Source organism: Ammospiza caudacuta, chromosome 3 (assembly GCF_027887145.1).
Source record: "Ammospiza caudacuta isolate bAmmCau1 chromosome 3, bAmmCau1.pri, whole genome shotgun sequence".
In the NCBI taxonomy this organism is placed as follows: Eukaryota; Metazoa; Chordata; class Aves; order Passeriformes; family Passerellidae; genus Ammospiza; species Ammospiza caudacuta.
Window position 1 is genome coordinate 86,446,995 of NC_080595.1, and position 20,517 is coordinate 86,467,511.

Below are 20,517 nucleotides of genomic sequence, written 5' to 3' on the forward strand. Positions count from 1 at the left end.
CAAAACAGCTCTTCTGGCTTGTGCATATTCATTCATTCATTCATCAGTTCCATACCATTCTGTGGCTTTCACACTGTTCTCATTTCCTCTTCAAGCCCCCCTTCAACTCAGAGATTAATTGATAGCAGTAATAATAATAATATTGCTATCGTCTCTGCCGTGGCTGTGAGAAAGAATTTAAACTGCTTGCCAATAGGATTGAGTAGTGCTGTCTTGGAGTATGTGAAGTGTCAGAAACAGATACTGGACAGCACAGAGAGCTGATGGGCAGAACCATTCTAATACATGCTATTTTTGATCATTTCAGCATAAAAATTACTCTGGCTTTCAGTGATGTGCTGCCACTGGAAATGCTGATTCTCAGAAATGAGGATCTATATTTTAGAGTTTTAAGGGAGACTGCTTTACTCGATACTGATGTGTTAGGCCATCTCTTCCTGAGGGGAGACCTTTTCTGCTGATGTCTTAACCACCATGTTCATGTTAAGTCTCTCTGCTTTCCCAGCTCCTCAGTCAGGTGTTCAGACTTGTCCTGTTTTATCCAATTTAAGTTCTTCCCACTCCAGCTCTCACTTCCCTACCCTCACAGTCTCTTTGCTTACTGCCACCACATTCTCCCGGCCCATTCAACATTCCTTGATGATTTGTCTTAAAGAAGGTCTTCAATTCCTTCCCACACTGCCCTGCTGAGTTTCCTTTCCAGACATGGATCTGCCTTGTGAACATCTAACTCACAAACTTTACCCATGCACTTCTTCTTGGACTTTCCTTTCCTGCTTTTCCATTCAGACTTTTTCAGAAGTCTTTATGCTTTGAGAGCTGCTTCCTCTGCTTTCCTTTGCAACCAGCTCAGACCAGCCCTAATTTTCCCATATGCTTTCCCCCCTTGTTTTTCCAGCCTCAGTCTCTCCTCCCACCTCATTTCCTCTACTTGGATCCTCATCATCAGCCCCTACAACAGTGCTGCTCCAGGAACTAGAGTTACTCATGACTAAGCCCCATTTCTGCAGTTCATGCAAAGTACTATTTAGAAAACTTTTTTGTGTGAATTCCCATTTTTGTTGCTGGTGAGAGCAATGTCTGGAAGTCTCAGCTGGAGTAAAAACAGAGGGGTGGTGCTGGGGAGCTTAGGAGATTTGGAATGGCTTCAAACTTCCTTCAATGAAGCATAGGGAGGCAATTAATGGAGAAACCTGGCCCAATGCCCAGCTGCAGAGTCTGCCTGTGCTATACAGCTGGCCTTACTCGTTTGAACATTTTCTTTGGTTCAATTCACCACATGGCTTTACTTCACTGGGATTAGTTCTTCAGTTGTAAGCTTACAGAGCCTTATTGAAAGTAATGTAGAGATGCTGGTTTACAGCAGAGAAGGATATGGTCCCCCCTTCCATTTTTTTTTTTTTTTCAAACTTGAATGGAACTAAAAATTGGAACAGAATTTCACTTGGTGTCATGTCAAAACCCCAAGTTAAACATAATATCAGCAAAAAACCTCAAAAGGGTCTGGGTAAATATGAAAAGGCTCATGAAGTTTAGACAATCTTTAAACATGCAGAGCTGTATAGAGTTCTGTACATTATCTGATCTGGTTCCCAGTGTCAGGTTTTACAGCAAAAATTTTGCATCAGTTAAATTAGTCTCCAGCTGGAAGGAAAAAAAAAAATCATTAAAATGTTTTCAGTGTATTCAGGCTTAAGAATTTTTCACCCTTATTCTGAGTGTTGCATTTTCAGCAATCTGAAAGTTTTCATAGACTTCCCAGACATTAAAGGATAGATCTTCAATGGGAAGTTATGTTAGAGCCAAAAGAGGATTTATGGATCTTGAAAACAGGCAGTGTAGCACATACATTTTAAGCACTTTTCCCTGAAATGCAATCCAGAATCAAGAGTTACAGTCCTCAGGGCATGGGAAGGGTTATATAATTCAAAATGGTAGTCCCAAACTCCTGCATTCTGAGGAGAAGACTGGCCAACAGAAACTGCCAAAGATGGATTATGGCAGAAAATCTTCTTCTGCCTGGAGCTTAAGTACAGAGTTAAGGCTCCAGGAAGACATATTGCTTAATGAAAATATGTTTTAGAGTTACATTAATTACCTAGGAATAATTAAGGCCTCTTTATAGGTCATGTTATGAACCAGATTCCCATGATGTTCAAGCACTGATGTCAAAAGTTGCTGCTGGTTCTATGAAAACTCCAGGCTTTAGTATGTTTAGGAATTTGTGCCAGACATAAGTGAATTATATAGGTAAAATAAAATGCTCATCTTTTGCATAACTATCTTTATAACTATAATTAAAACTTTCCTTACCTGGGAAAGTATAACATTTGGGGCACTTAGGTTTATTTACTGCTTCAGCTAAAGGAGGACTATAAGCTTCAAGGTTTTTTTTTTGTCAAAGAGAAGTTCAGATGTGAGCCTGAGGTAGGATGGGAACTATTGCCATTGCTTCAGCTGAGGTAGCCTGACACAAAAAATTACAAGAAGAAGCAAGAAATGGGCAGTCAATCTCAAAAATTTAGGTAGTCTAAAATCCTCATGGAAGAGGAACCTGAGGTCCTGCATGTGAATTCCTGTACCATGATATCCAAAGTTGTGTATATGGAATTAGAAATAAGTAACACATGTGTGCAACTCTTCACACTTCTTAAGGCCAAAAAGGTATCAGAGAAAATCCTTAGACAGCTGACAGAAACTGTGAAGCAGAGATTTACATGTTATCATCATCTTAATGTGAAAGTGCACTTGGCATGAGTATGTGGCAGGTTATGTGAGTAACCACCTTTCAAACATTATTAAAAAACAGGAAAAACAGGGAAAGAGGAATCAAAAGATTCACAGATTCAGAGGCCAAAGTAAGAAATACAGCCAGCAGTCTATAATCTTACAAACACAAGAGCAAAGACCATAAAAATAGCTGGTTTAGCTACCATTTAACCAAATTACTTTTCCTATTTACTTTTCTCCTACCTATGAATATGATCACATAGTGATTGCTGCAGAATGAAGCAATATTCAATGATGTATCATTAATTCACTTCTTTTTTTCCAGTAGGAAATTTCTCATTCCTTCCCTGCCCCTCAATTTACAAAATAAAATGTCTTAACAGGACAGTTTGTTGGGAAAAAAAAAGTCTGGAGAGAAAGTGCCTTAAAAAGTAATTCTGTGGTCATCTTAGGGAGCTTCAGTAAAACACACCATGAGCATGTAATAATTTTCTCATCTAATTTCTCCTTAATATGGCTCAAGGGAAAAGTGAAAATAATTTAATTGCTAAGGATTTTAATATAAAACATCCAATTTATAAAGAATGTCTCCATTTGTCATGTCTTAGACTACGGTAGAGCCCTCAATTTTTACAGGAGTCTCAGGTGCCTGCAGTCAAATTATTGCTGAATTTTTTTGTTGATTTCTTACATTTGCACATTGTTTTCTGAAGCAATGCTATTCAGAGCAGGCCACTTCTCACACCAGATAATCTTGTTCTAAAAATGATGAACATGATCATTCTGTTTCATAGCTTGGAGCAAAAATACCTCCTCTGAGCTGAGTTTAAATGAAATTCTGTCACATAAATGCAGATCCATCAGTAATGCTCCCAGATGACCAAGCTTCCTGAAGAAAGCACTCAGTGCCAAAGTCTGCTTCCATTTATGTGGATGTAAAATTCTGCTATTTTACGTGCCAGTGGCCAAAGAAGCAGGTTGTAAGAGAATAATTAAGAACATCACTTCCCCAATGTGAATTATGTGTGTGATTTTGAAGGCAGACTTTGGCTGGTTTACCATTGGCTTTCTAAAAATTTGTTTCCCATGAAGTTGCATCTATTTGCTGTTTAGTAGAATGTTTTGGGCTTCTTTAAAGCTTTGAAAGAAATTTCACTATGGATAATCTGTTTGTTCCCATATTTCCCCTGAACTGAAAACCTTAAAATCCGATGTATTGTCTTACTTTAGACATTGCTCTGCTTAAAGAATGTGCTTAAATGATGCTTCAGAATAATCAAATATTTCAATGGATTTTCAGCATGCTTAGTGTTCTTATGTTTCAGGAAATAGAGGAGAGATCTAAAGCTGTCAATCTTTACAACCTTTCCCTTAGAAATGACTTGTTTACATTAGTGACAGTGTTTAGAGTACTGGAATTCCCTCCCCAGGGATGTGGTAGAGTCCCCACCACCAGAGGTTTTCAAGCTTGGATTGAACAGGATGCTAGATAATTTCACACTTCCCTTTTCCTTAAGGATCCTTTTCCCTTAAAATTTGAACTAGGTGATTTATAAGTCCCTTCAGCAAGGAAGAAACTGGAGATACCACTTTGAGACTTATTTAATTGTTAATTTATCTAGCTGTTTAGCAATTTTGAATTTTCAGTGGTGAATGTGGGGTTTTAATCAATTATATAAAAGAAAGGGATTTGGCCCTCCACAGCCCAATTTAATCAACCCTCTCTGCCACACACCTTGGGATGTGCTGGTCAGCAGCTCCCTGGAGACCCCTGAGATGTGATCTGTGCACCCTCAGAAACAAGTCTGTTGTCTGTCTGACTGAAGTGATCCCACACCTCTCTCCACAGAAAAACTGATTCCTCAGTTCTTGGGTTCTTACAACAGAATTGCTCTCTAGGCAAATCTAGGTCAAGACATCTGTAAAAAGACAATTTAGTCTTAAAAGTTGAGGTGGGTGGGGTTATTTAAACTTTTAAATAGATATGTGTGAGCTTAAATTGTTCTGATCATGGCTCAAAATGGCATGACATTTTATGCCTTTTGGAAATAAAACTGTTTCAGTTCACTGTGAAGAAAAGATACTATATAGCATAGTAATACCACCACCTTGTGGGGAGGAAGTTATGTCCCAACATGTCCAAATATTCCTATGTACTCCACAGGCAGAGCCAAAACCAATACATAGTTAATATTGCTGAAATTATAAATGAAACGGTTATTCTAATAGAAAGTAATTTGTATTAAAAACAACAAAGTATTTTTACTTGGTTAGGTTTACTTTCTGAGTTGGGCTTAATATGACAGCTCTGTAAACTTGGCACAACCTGCACAGCTAACTACAAACATATGATTTATGCCCTTGATTTATTAAGATATTTAAAATTTATAAATGTTTAATGTGTTTATAAAGGTATTATAAAATAATGCATTTTTATAAAAAATACTTATGGATAAATATGCTTAAGTGCCACTTTGCACAGCATTTCCTGCAATTCTGCTTTATCCAACTCTCATTTTCATAGAAAACACTGAAATTACGCTGTTCTGACAAACTAGACATCTGGCAGAGGCTGAAATATACCCAGCCTGTACTCAATCAACTGATGAACAAGACTATCCTTTCTCTTCCTAAAGTCCCTTTTTTTTTTTTTTTTTTTTTTTTTTTTTTTTTTTTGTTTTTGTTTTTTTTTTTTTTTTTTTTGTTTTCTATTTAAGTTCTCAACTGTATCTAACATAAGGCAGGGTTTGTACAGACAATGGTTTCATTCACTGCAGGCCTAACAGTCTGTCCTCTGCACTGAATGACGTAGTATCCTGTGGAAAAAATATTATATGCTTATGTTATTAAAGGCTGTAGTATAAAAATGATACTTAGGATTTAGCACAAGCACTGAAAACTTAACTCTAGAATTTCCTAATACTTTTGAGTAATGTTCAATGTTAGTAACAGCCAATACAACAGTTTCTATGTTTATTTCTACAGATACCATTTTAAAGAGAAGAATGAAAATATATTCTTTAATCCATTACTATACCACCACTGAAGTAACTCTAGGTCTTAAAATAGTAAAATCAAATTTTCTTTATTGGCAAGTATTAAACACCTTCTAACATATATACTAATGAAGGAGGTTTGTACTCTTGAACAAGGAAATTCTGTTTTAATACTAGAAGTGACTTTTTTCCCCATCCTGGTATCCATGTAGCAGTAAAGGAGTCTGTGTATAGCAGAATGCTATTAGGATAAAATACATTTAAAACACTCTAACAGAACTAAATTTGGTCCTTGAAGAGGACTTTATGTGGGTGAAAAAATTATTTTTCTTGCCCTGCATTGGAACAAAACATTGTAGAAATCCAGCACTGCTCTAAGGTGAGACAGACCTGCCATTCACACTGCCCACTTGACACACTCAGCTTGTGCTTAGAAAGCTGACTGCTGGCTGTCATAAACTAATTCAGGCAATCTAACCTGGTCCTAGGCTTTCTACATGACCATAAAGATCTCTAAACTGTGATTTCAGAGATTCATAAATAGTCCCAGAAGGGTTAATGCTCTTTTGGGAGCAGGTACTTGATGTAGAAGGAGATACAAAGGAGAGGGCTTACTTCACACAGTAGAGCTTTTGCCAAGAAATCAGGGAAAGGCTTAAGGTTTACATTAGCTTAAGGATGTTTGCTCTAAAATTTCTACTACTCTGCAGCCAAAAAACTGGCAGAAAAGTCAGGGCTAATTTACTTTTGAGCTTTTCCTGTTGAACTTTTTACACCACAAAGTGCAAACAAAGCAAGAAAATCAGCCAAACTCCTGTGAGAATGAGATTTTAGTGAGAGAGGTTCCTAGTTTTTCTGCTCCTGGTTTTCATTGTTGCTGATGGCTTTTGAATACTCAAGCATTCTCTGTATCCTATAGATACATTTCCTCAAGAAAGTATGCTGTTTAGGCAACAGATTCCTTCTCTTTTTTTTTTCCTGAGAGCCTGAACATGATCACTAGATTTTTATTTTTTTCTCCATCTAGTTGGCCTCATGTCTAACTTTTGGACATGAAGTTCTTTCAAAAAATCCTATCAACTTCAGATCCACAATCAAGAGGAGCAATTTGAAAAAGATAAACTCCAGAACATACTTGTAATTAGTGTCTACATTTGGCATTGCAGTTTCCCTGGTATGCAAACGTAGAAAGGAGCCTTTTTAGCTCCTGCCCCACCTGTGTCATGATTCAGAGCTGAGACAAAGAGCTTGTTAAAACCCTGGGGAAAGCAGGGTCTGTGAGGTGTGATCTTTGCACCACTTACCACAGGTTAAGCACAGAGTTCAGCAGACAGCAAAGCAGCCACAGATGGCATCGATCATCTGAAAAAGGGGAGTAGTGAACCGCTTGGCTGAGCAGATTAAAAGCTAGGGCACTCCCTCAGGAGAGGCGACTGGAGGTACCTAAGCAGGGTGGTTTTTCTCCAGATTCTTTTGCTTTTCTTTTTTATCTCAAAAGGAGTGTTTGCTCACTTTGAGACACCAGGAAAAATGCATATTGATCTGGTGGGGAAGGCAGGCTCAAGTCTGTTTTCACTCATCAAAATAAGCGTTCAAATCAGAGTGACTATTACACTTTGCATTTTATCTCAGTCTGCCTTCATGGCTCTGATATCCGTAGTTTCCTAACAATTTTCAATAGAGCTATGGTTTACTTATTCTGTCAGTCACTGTCTAAGGCTTTGACAAAGGAAGGGGAGAATGCAGGTTTGAATGTCCATGGAAGAGATGAACATGCCTGTGCTAGTTAGCAAGGACACTGAAACTTGATGAGTTCCATGGTTAATTTTTTTCTATGTATGCCTGTAACCCAGGCTGTCTCAGAATTTTCCAAGTAATCCTGGGTTCAAAGCAGCTGTTTAACCTGATCAGCTGATGCATTTCCTGTTATATTCTTTATTACCCACATTCCACATCATTACACACAAATTTCACAACTGGTTCTCAAGGCTGCACCTTGTGTGAATGAAGTGAGCTGAAGAATCACACCTTCTATACGGAACCAATACTTTATTTATTATTAGTCTAAAGTTGGCAATATCATTATTAAGCCAGTTGCACCAAAATTACCTTTTACAATCAGGCTATTAAATTATTACAGCTCTTTTCCAATAGTGTTGCAGTTAGCACTGATATACAGATACTTTTTAGTGTCTTACCCTTTCTTCTATAAGTCTTACCTTCCTATATTTCTCTGGGTCCTGAAAACAATTGCATCTGTTTTGATGTTTAAGAGAATTTAAGACACTTTATCTGTCCAGACTCTGCCAACTTAGTGCTTATGCACTGAGAAGCTTACAACTTCAGATGCAGTGCTCTTGATGAGATCTTTGATTGTCCTACTAGACTGCAGACATGTTCTTGGTAAGCAGGTATTTGTCCTCAGGAGAGCACTAAGTACATGAAAGTGGAAGTGCTGAACCACAGCACTATTTAGGTTGGAAGAGATGACCAAAGGCAATCTGACATCCTTCTCTATGCAACATTTGTTTCTAGTTTACTTCTAGTTACTCCTGGCCCTGCGCAGTCAATTTCTGAAAGTGTCCAATAATGGAGATATCCCAAATCCTCTAGCAACTTGTGTTTATCTACTTTCATGGGGATTTTCTATAGGTAAATACAACCTTGATATTTCCCTTCATGAAATTTAAAACTGTTGCTTCTTGTCCCTTTGTTGAACACCTCTGAGAAGAATCTGCCTCTGTATTGCCTTGTATTAGGCAGCAATCCGCTATCCCTTTACCTGTCTTCCCTTTTGGGACATCCTTCATAACAGGTTTTAGTAAGCTATCTCATTTCAGGAATATAAAAACTAAGCACCCGGTTTCAAATCCCTTTTCAAAATTTTAATTACTACTTGCCATCAATCCATTCAATCTCTTAGAAGATCCAAAAAGGTGAAGTCATTAATTGTGGTTAGGGAATGATAAAAATTGACCCAAACCCAAACTTCGGACAGCCAATCAGCCCAAGTGCTTGAACAGACTGGTACTTCTGGGAGGAAGATGACCACCAGCCAGATTAACCAGCGACCAGGTATTTGTTTGGAGACTTTTCAATCTTAGAAAGGGCCAGCTTGAAAAGAAGTATAAAAGACTCTTTTAGATTTTTTTTTTTTACTGGGAGATCGGGGTGTAAGAAACTCTTGTGAAGCACAGGCTGGTGTGGCACTGCCAGAAGCTGCCCTGCAATGACTGCAGCCTTCCCATGGGCCACCCCAAGGCATCTGTGTCTAGCCTGAGGAGAGGGACTCACACATGGGGACTCACACCTTGGTGTGCCTGTGGGACTGGTGTTTTGCACCAGTCCTAGCCCCAGCAAACTATAGGGAGCTGCAGGGGCTCTTATCTCATCTCCTACATATCTCCTGTAGGAAATGAAAACGTGTATTTTGCAAAGGGGGAACAATCATTCTCAGGATATGAGATGCACAGGTAATTTCAGAGGGAGACAAAGAGGGCCCACAAACTGTGCACATCATTCTGCATGAGTGTAGGATTAGTGTTGGGATAGGATTAGAATGTTTTGGATTTTTTTTATAGAATAGCATCTATTTATACTTTGTATGTGTCTAGTATAGTGAATTATCTGTTGTATTAATGATAATGATCCCAAATTATTGATTACCAGTAATTTCTGTAACATCAGCAAAAACAATAAACTTTCTTCATCCGGATTTGATTCAATCACAGTACTGGAGCAGTTTTTCCTTGCTCTACTCTATGAATAAATGTCTTTCACCTTCTGTGGCCATGGACATAGTGAGTGCTCCAGATGCTGTTTCAGAGCAAACTTTCCAGCACGGAGGTGCTGCTCTGGACATTGGTTTCCCCATGAGGAGAACATCTCACTAGAGCTGCACATTCCTTTGCAGAGTTTCAATATGAGTGAATCACCATTTTCTAATGAAAAAGTTCAGCCAAAGGACTCATAATCTGCTTGACATTTTGTTTAGTTCGGTCATACATCAGTAATTACTTAGCTGCTTATATTCAAGTATTTTTCCAAGAAAATGCTTGATTTCTGCTCTGTGCGGCATGACTGAAGGTTCCCTAGGGATTTGTTCTCATTGCAGCTCTCATGCTTATATCACAAGGTTGTTTCCCTCCCTATTTCCTACCTAAAGAGAATAAGAAGTGCAAAATATGGAACTTAAGGGTGTACCAAAATAAGTAGAGAAGAAAAGAGCAGCTGTGACTTGAAAGATTTATCGACTCTTTGTACTAATCAGAAATAACTGTGAGTTTACACCTGTGATGAGAGTGAGCACAAAGCCATGTGCTGTGACAATGAGCAATGAGATGTCACCTTCTTGAAACATGATAAGCAGTAATTAAATGCCAAATTCACCTGAGTTTTCATGTACATTCTTTATAGAATTTCTCCAAATAACTCAATTTCAGAACTAATCCCCACAAGATTTTGCTAACAGCAGTATAAATTAAATGAAAAATATTTCACTTTATCAATAAAGCCATCCAGTTTTCTAATATACAGTGAACAAAATTAATGGAATAGCTTTGACAGTTTGTCTGACAGGTGCCTGTCAAACACTGCAGCACTGCTTTGCTACATGGGCTTTAATGTTTTTATCTTCAGGGGACACAAATGTCTCATACATCTCAGCAAAAGTGTCAGCATTAATAAGTTACTTATTCACTATCAATAATCAAAAATATTTCTTTTCTCATCCACAAACACCATTTTTCTTTTCATTCTGTCATTACAGACCTCAGTTAATGTAACAGAGCAGGCACAAAATGTCCAGTTCTTTCCCCTCCAGGTGAGAGTTGGACTCTGTCTTGCCTAGCTCCATGTCTCACCATTTTACACTCATGTTTTTTTGGCTCCATAACTATAAAAAGAGCGAAAACAACCCCAAGAGCTGGCAGTTAAGGCATTTCCTTGGAAGGATGAGCTGAGATCCTAAAAGAAAAAAGATTCACACCCAGTGGTCCTTTGCTGATTTCTTTGCTATATCTTTTAAAAGACACCATTAGTTCAGGTTGCCAGTGGATGCAGGTATTTTCAACAACAGAACATCTAAGTACTTAGTGTAATTTTACTTTACAGCTCTCCAGAAGCCTCCAGAGCTGTAGCTATTTCTGTGCTGACTGCAGAAAGAATTTAAGCATGTTCTTTTAGAACAGCAGATAACATTTCCTCACTGGTGCTTTGCATCCAGTATTCAGGTCCTGTTGCACCAAAACTAGGTGTCTCAGTCAGTCACATTAACTCCCTGGTCCACCTTCTACCTTTGTATCAGTATTGCATTAGCATGTCTCTCCTGTGAAAAAAACAACGTGACCTTTCTGTTCAATGGGGATGAGATGCCTGGTAATTTGCTGATGGAAATTAAAGGCTTCAGGTCTGCTCTCTTGAATTGACAGGTCACAACATCCAAGATATTTTCTATTGTTCAGGATCATTGTATTGCAACTGCCTACTGGGAACTTGCAAGCAAAATCCTCTGGTATAATGTTTTTATACTTCCTGTCCACAAAGGAGTATTAAGTCCATGTGGCTGACAGCAAGAACTCCAAAGTCCTGCTAAATTTTCTTCCCAAAAATAGTGGTGGGTGTGTTATGTAGTGTAAATCAAAGAGTCAAATATGGCCAAAAAGCACTAGACATGATCTACATGTATTTACCTTTTTTTTTAGCTACAGTAACTCCACTATGTCCAGACATTTTGATGTGACACATTCAGTAGATCAAGCTCAGATCTGTAAGAGTGGACATTTTGATCCAGTGATAATGGTCTGAAGTTTCACAGTGAGAATATCTGATCTATAGACATTATGTTCTGAGCTCCTGCTGTGCTGAGATATGCCTAGCAATCCTGGACAAGTACAGTGCAAATATTCTGCTCTGACAAGATTTCCAGGAATGAAAATGGATTCTGCTTGTGAAACTGAAATTCATGTTGACTTAGACTGGATAATACCCACTCTAACAGCCAGTCTCTGCAGTTACTCTAAACCATAATCCTTCAACTCATGCCTGTTTATATTGTCTTTTAATGAAATCAGGCAGATATAAAAGTATTCATTAAAACAGTTGCCAGATCTTAACACAGCCTCCACTTCTTTTATTCCTTAACTATACTGATGCAGTTCTCATGAAGTTGTTAATGCATGATGCTTCTGAAAGCACTATACAAAAGTATTATACACTTATAGAAATGTAGCCTTATAAATATCACTCAACAGTATTTTATAGCTAATAGATCATCCCAGCTGAAGCAAATCTTCATTGTATGATTACAGATTTATCTTACAAAGAGTTTGATAAAATATGCTTAACTTAGTAAAGTCAGTTGATGTAACATTGCGCACTATTTCAATTAAAATTTTGACAGTATCATTTCAAGCCTACACTAAAGTGATTACCTCATAGCTCCTTGAAAGGTAAGTTAAAGGTTAATCATTATCCAGTTGGTACATTTCAAGTGGGATTAATGAAGAATATGTAATTGACCTTTTACTATCCTGAAGAAAACTATTGGAAATGCAAATCCATGCTAACATAGCTGTACATAATAGAAACAAATATCAGAGTTAAAAATAATAATGAAAGAAATAAGTTTTTCCAGAAAACCCCCAAAACGTCTTTGAGCAGCCACCTGAACTAATATGTATAATAAGTATTTTAATGCAGAAAATTTGAAGCTATATTCTGGAGACTAATGCTAGCTTCTGATGCTATTTCCAAATGGGGGAATATGTTCTGAATGTGACCGACTCAGAAAGGGAATTAGTCTGATTGTGGTAGATAACAAACTGGACATGAACTCAAAATGTACTGCAATGCTAAGACAGCTGATATCAATCTCTAATCTAAGCCAAGTATGTAACTAAATCAATGTCTGTAAGTACCTACACAGGAAACGATTTAACAGTATATAAGAACCATCAATCTTGTGAACAAGGGCATAAAAATGTCCATGGACTGTAGCTAAACCTAAACAGAATAAAATAAGGTATAGACACTTTACTGGGAATGCAATGGTTTTACACATCTTGCAAGGTAAAGTGAGCCCTCCTCTTCCTGACCTTAAGTCACACCAAGCTTAGCAGTCTATCCAACTCTGTCACCCAGAAGAAGTTAGGGCCTGTGCTAGAAACACTGAGCACTTTTTATGAGAATCCAGGTTATTCAGATAAAATATTATAGCACAAATGCTGTGATACATCTTAAAATATACCAGAGTAATACTTTATTATGAAGATGAATTATTAAGAGTTAGGGTGAGACAGTTATTACATGTCTTGATAGACAATGATAATTTACTTTCTTCAATTCAATTACAGAGGTACATTTTGAATCATACAATGGAATCATATAATGGCTTGGCTTGGAAATCGTAGAATGGCTTGGGTTGTAAAGGACTTTAAAGACCATCAAGTTCTAACTCCTCTGTCATGGGCATGGATGTTTTCCACTAGACCAAGTTCCTCCAAAACTCTATCCTACCAGGCCTTGAATATTCCCAGGGATAAAGCATCCATTGATTCTCTGGGCAACCTGTTCCAGCAGGTCACCCCTCTCACAATAAAGAACTTCTATCTAATATCTAATGTCTCCCCTCCTTCAGTTTAAGGCTATTCCTGTTTGTCTTATTACTACCTGCCCTTGCCATAAGTCTCTTTACATCTTTCTTGTAAGCCCTCTTTATATACTACAAGGTGTTCTAAGGTGTCCTTGGAGCCTTCTCTTCCTTCAGGCTCAACAACCCCTCAGTCATCTCTGGTTTCCTGGCTCATCACAACATTCAGAAAAATTTAGCAAGCAGCCCTACACTGGTTTTTCTTCTGTGACAAGACTGAATCCCAAGCGGTAGGACCGCTCAGTCTGGTCTCTGCAGCTGTGATGTGAGTGCTTATTTCTTGACACTGGCAGACCCCTTCCATCTCTTCTGCTCAAGTTGCTATCAGCAGCATACCTCCTTATTTTCCTTTGAAACTCCTTCTCTCCATCGTATCAATCTGTTTATTTTGTCAATAATGAAGAAGCCACCAAGAACAAAGAAAACTTTAGTATACATGCAAAGACAATCAACATGATCACATAAATACCTGAGAGAAACAAACTGAATATGCTTTTCTCCCCCAAGATAAGAATCAAAGCATTTATTCATCAGTGATTTCAGGTTCTCGCAATTTATTAGTGAGCATCTGAAAAATGACTGCTGAAAAACTCAAAACCTGTGTTTTGCATTATTTTTGTCTCTAAGTGCATAGTTATGAAAAAACTTCAGCAATTCCTTTGTACACAACCCTGAACACAAACATACATGCATTTAACTCCCTGCCCCAATCCCAAAACTTACTTGTTTAGGGAAGCCTGAATACTTTTTTAGAAGAACATTTTCATATATTTATTTTGGCATGTTCATTTTCAATGAAATGAATTATTTGGTGACAAAAGTAATTACTCATCTTTGTACTTAAGTATGATACCATTAGGAAAAAAATATATAAGGCAAAGGAGAGTGAATGTTGCCAGAGTTTCTTGTCCCATATGACCATCTCCTTTTGAGATGGGAACTATGCTGCCTATGTATTTTTCACCATGAAAGCCACTGGCAACATTTAGAAAAGCTGATGCTCCCTTTCTCAGCAACGGCTATTTGTTTTTCCTGTTGAATTTTGAATTAAATATCAGGAAGAATATTTCTGTGTATATATCTTGATGTTTATGTAATTTTCAAAGGTGTCTTGAATCATGATCTGGACCTGTCATGCAAAACTGTCATGCTGGCCTAATCTGTGATATGGTTGCTAGTGAACACAGTCTGCTGGCAAAGGCTGGGAGGGGGTGAGGAAATCAAAAACTTCCTCAACTAAATATAATACTTCACAGCTGTGAGAAGCATTATGAATGGTGCTATAACAGATAATGTGGAAAAAGATGGAAACAACAAAATGTGTGCCTGGACTGTCTATATTTGCTAAACCAAAGCAAGAATATAGCTTTACCACATGGGAGCTTGTGTTCAAAGTCTGGAAACAATTCCTGTTTGGAATTTCAAAGACAGATTAAAGGGGTGCACTTATTTATGGCCGGTAATATTTAGTCACTACAACAATGTACAATGAACAGTGATGAAAATGACTGGCAAGCACTTACACATTGTGGTAAATTCAGTTTATCTTGCTGCAAATTACAGGCCATTATTCCAAATCCTGGAAGTCAACGCATAGGGTGCAGCTCCTGACTCATCAAAAGGGCAATTTTATGGGCAAGTGGGTCAGTATGTGTAGCATGAGGACCACCAGCCTATGGAACTGATACAGAACTTGGCATGCAGGTAGATTTTCAATGCTGTGAAAGAATCTGGGAGAGGGCAGGGATCCAGAGGATATTGAGAGAGAACCAATGGCTTTGACTTTTAGCAGCCAGTTTCCTCTGAGTTCCACATTCAGTATGAGCCACAAGTCTCATGTCTCTCTGGAGGTGTAATGAGCCCAGACTTCTTATAGCTAGTGGAACAGTAAGAAAGGTGTATTGGAATTAAACTTTTTGCAATTACTTTTTGTAAAGTTATGACATGATTTTAAAGCTAAGAAAACCCAATAAGCAGTCTGTTCCTAATGAAAGGAGTATTCTGTTCTGGAAAGCTGTAACTCAGAGAAGTCTTGAAGAGAAGTAAGTCAACAGAAGCCTTCAAGATATTATTGTTTCAAAAATAGCTGATATGATGGGTAAAAAATTAATAAAAGAAAAACAAGTAGTGTTAGTGAAGTTATTTTCTATCTATACTAAGCATATACAGTATTTAAAAAAACTCTGAAGGAGTTAAAGATGTGAAAAATGAGCCACAAAATATCAGTTGAAGATTATAGGAAATATTTTGTGAGTATTAAAAAATCCAGTTAATGGAAAAAAAAGACAAAACTATGATTTTTTTCACAGAACCTTAATATCCACAGGAGAAGAAAATATGCAGCAGAGAAAATCAACAAGTAGCAAGTTAAACGTGAAGTGAGAGAATTTGTATATTAAACAAGACACCTCATCATTAACAGCTGGGGCACAAGCAGACATGGATACTTCCTCTTCTTCTATGATATAATCATGACTAGTTCACAAGCCAGGGGGCACAATCATGTCTCAAATGAGGTATTAAATGTATTTTGAAGCTCATCACCATTCACAGACAGGGGGAGAACCAGGGGCACCATCTGTAAGAACATGGCAGCAATCCTAAAGCATAGAAAGGGCAGTACCTTCCCGAAATTAGGATGGACAAGTGGCCAAATCCAGTCATGTCTAGGGTTCTCACTGTTTTCTTATTTGATGTTCAGCTACAAAAAGATCAGATAATCTCCTCAAACTTTGTCTAAACAAAATTTTGGTGGTTTGTCATAATTCATAAAAAGGGTAGATTAACTGCACACAAATGAAAAATGTGTCAGATGTGGAAAGTCAGACCAGACTAATGCTTTGTAATTGTCTAAAACCTTATGTCTTTAAGTAACTAGGCTGTGTATAATAAAATTCTCTCACTCTTAGAAAGCCATCTTTTTTTTAGATCTGGAAGAGATATGAAGATGGAATAGCACTCTTGGGAAGATTTCATGGTCAAAAAAATTATTTAAACTGACTCAACACCTGTTAAAAAAAATAGAAAAAGTGAAATAAATGCCATATCCAATCACCTGAAATTATAACTTATAGAAAATTTGTGAATTTTTAGCTGCTCTGTTGCCCTTCCCAGTTTACAGGAAGCAACAGTTGGCTTCTCAATTCATGAGCTCTCTGCTAAGGTTATTGTGAAAAAGGAGCAAACTGTGGAGCAGCTGCTTTATCATTTCACATGCTTTTACATTACACATACTTTCAAGACTTATTCCACTTATGAATCTGCATTAGGCCTCTGGTACAGCTCTTACAGCTTCTCATTAGCTCTGTCAATACTCTTCTGACACTTAGGAGGTAAAGTTATTAACTGTGAAATCCTGCTTGTGAGGAGCTGTTACTCCAACATACACCAGAGCCTTTCCATACATAGAGTTCTTGTCTTAAATTAAAAAATATTGTTATTCTAATTCCACCTGTTTGTTAGGTCAAACTCCTGTGCATAATAGGAGAAAATATGAGGTGATTCACCTAAGATTATGATAAATTGTCAGAAGAAAAATAATCTGCCAAAATTTTTCAGAATTTGGTGCATGTGTTTTACTGTGGGACACTTGGGAGAAGTTTATGAAGACCTGCCCTGCCATTTCCCAGACCTCCTACCCCTACTTGTCATACATTCTTTTTTTCACCTGGCTTTTTTTTTTTTTTTTTATTATTTATTTTGCAGAATAGAAGTAAAGGGTTCATAATAGCACAGAAAACAATAAAATAAGAGGACTTTTGCCTCATTTGCTCCAGTGTCTGGTCTGATCTGTGAAAGTGTTGCATTTTCTACTACTTAGATGGTAAGCAATAAAGAATTGAAGGTTTGAAGTTTGCTTCTTTTGGTCACCTAGTAAAATTTTGCAATTTGTAGCCTTTTGGAGGGAAAAGCAGATTCCCTGGATCCCACTGTGCAAATTGTTATAGGTCACTAAGAAAAAAAATTCCAGCACTTAAGAGAAAGTATTTGCTATGCTTCAGGTTAAGACTTGCAGGAAAAGAAAAATAAAAGGAAACATTTTAGGCAAAAGAGATATAAAAATGTCTATTAAAGTACAGACAAGTACAGTAGATTTTGCACTGTAGCAGAAATTCTAAATTTAAATGTTTATGATGCAGTATGCACTGACACTGTATAATTGCCAGGATTTAAGGAGATGGAGGATAGATATGGTCAACCAGACTAAAAGATATTTTTGTATGGTAGTGCTCTCTATGGATATTTCCAGAAACTTGTTTTCCTGCTTAGAACAAGGAAAAGTTGCTGGGAATTGTGCTACACAGAGCTGATCAGTTATGTGGAGTGAGAACTTGGAGTGAACTGACAGATATGTAGATGCCCTCTGGAGCAGAATGCTGGCACAGTGAGACAGATAATTTGTCTGGCAACAAATACTTACCTGTTGTGAGAAAAGGAGGAAGCAGGGACATCTGTGCTTGGAACATAACATGTGACATAACTCAGGATTTATTTTATTTGTAACAACTGATGCAAATTAAATACTTTCTATGTTTTATAGAATTTGAAAGAGTTATCACAGACTATAAAATTATTATAAAATTAAAAAGCACACAAGTTAGCCTATAAAATACAAACAAATGAGGCAGCCTAAGAAACAGATGAGAAAGTTAACATTACTATTCATTAATCAGAAAATAAGCCATTTTTGTATTGCAAATTGGGAATAAATTTGCCAAATCTGCAGACAAATATAAATTCAAGCACACTGTGATTTAACATCTGATAAAATAGAAACTTTACCATGAGATATTTTGTCTTTACTGTAGATGGTGCTGTAGCATAAAATATGCATTGCACTCTAAGTCCTGATTTTAAACTATTTAGCTATGACCAAATACAAGTCACTGTGCACAGGACTGAGTCACAAATTTTTGTGAGGGATTATGTAAACATGTTGCAATTTATGCATGGTCCCATGTGAGCAAGTGTTGGTTAAAAAAAAAAAAAAAAGGAAGAAAAACGAATTCTTTTCTATATCACTAATATGCTGGTGTATTACAGCATATTAATTAAAAAAATATTCACTGAAAGGGATATCACACACTGGAACAGACTGCCCAGGGAAGTGGTTGATTCACTGTCCCTAGAGGTAATTAAAAAGCATGCAGATGTTGCACTTGGGGCCATAGATTAGTGGTGCGTTTGGCAGTACTGGGTTAATGGCTGGACTCGATGGTCTTAAAAGACTTTTCCACCCTGAAAGATTCTATGAATCTATGAAATGCTATGCCATATAAAGGTTTAGAAATATCTGTAGGATACATTTGTCAAAAAGGATAAATCTCTGTATTTTTCTTTTGTTTATATTTTCTTCCTTTGTTGAGAACCAGTGCAAATTAATTTTCTCTATGCAGGACAAACACAGAGTGATGGCAAAAAATCAAGTTCAATGCATATGCCACAAGCAATTCTTATTCCAAAGAAGTCCCAAAACCAGTTATGATGCAAACTAGGGCTGGCCTCAGGGGCAGGAGGGACCCCAGGAGAGTGATTGGTGCAGAGGAGGGCAGGTGCTGTCCTGTCCCTGCCTATTCCCTGGAGGCAACAGCCCCCTTATCTAAAAGGTTCTTGAGGAGTTCATGTTTTCACTGCATATTGTCTGTGCTACCTGTTCTGGAATTAAAATGTTTTTCTTGTTTCTTTTCAGGTCGCAAATGCTGCAGCTCCTCTTTCCAGGTCTGTGCTCGGCAGATGTCTGTGTGATGGAAGACAAGAGATTTCAGAAGGTGCAGAGTGCGTGGGATAAGGAGCTTGCTAGATTGACCCACAGCATGTACACAGAGGGTAGGTCCTCAGACATACCAAAAAACCCAGTCTGACATTTTATTTCAAAGAATCACAAAATGGGTCACGTTGAAAAAGATTAGAGACTGTCACCTCTGTGCTCAAGCAGGCCCATCCTAGAGTACATGGTACTGTTTAATGCCAAAGTACTGCATTTAGGGATCTGACCTAATTGATGGCTCCCAATTTAATGGAACTAATAAATCAAGTTTAACATAATTGTCAGCAGACCAAATACAGTCCTGAAAAATACAGCTATGTCATTTCTTCCATATGTTCAGATAAAGTTACTGTATTTTCATTTGCATGCTTTCCTATAACTGCTAGAAAAAGCAAAGAATATCTTGTATTACAGAAGGACACTTGAATACAAATTAGCATCATTACCATAAAAGAACTATGTAGTATTTTTAGCATATAATTAATTAAGAAAAAAAATTAATGGCACAGATAAAGGCTAGTTAATTTAAGTAGTTCCTACCTCTGATAAAATACCTTATCTACTTTATATTATAGCATTGATCTGTTCTCTATATTTTTAGCAATAATAGAAGTATGAATGTTGCAATTAAACTGGAAGATATGAAGTTAGCCTAAATATATCTTTCCAGAATAGCGCTAATTTAGAATTTTGATGTAAAAGTAAAATTCTGTTGAATTTACCATTTTGAATTTCACTATCATTTATATCTTAATGTGGATATTCCCTACTTAATGGGTATTTTTATGATGTATATTTTCATCTGAACTATATATAAAACAGTAGTGTTTGGTTTAATAGGGCTCCTAGACTCATAACTTACAGTATGAAACAAAATACAAGTCTTTTGAAAAGTGTAACTAATGAGGTTGGATACAAGTGAACTTCAGCCATAAATATGAAAATCCCATCTTCTCAAGGGCAAAGATTCACCAGCCCATACATCATTTTTATTTTTAATGATTAAAAGGAGCAGGTATAAGTCCTGAACAATTGTTTCTACAACTCTGAAGAGCTGAAAAGCCTGAGTGAATCAGCCAGCACTGCAGAGGTTTTTAAATTATGAGTAAGTACAGAGAATTCAGAGACATATCTGTAGAATAAAAATTATGTGAGGAAATTCATAAGTATGTCCCTTAATTCAGTAACAGAATTTAATTTTGATTTTATAACATATTTTTCCACAGAAATAATTTTTATTCAAAGACACATTTACATCAGATATAAAATATCACATAACTAAGTTGTGATCTTAATTTTTTTTAAACACTAGATATTAAAAATTATCATAATCAAAATTATGTCATAAACTCAACCACTCGACATGGCTCTCATTT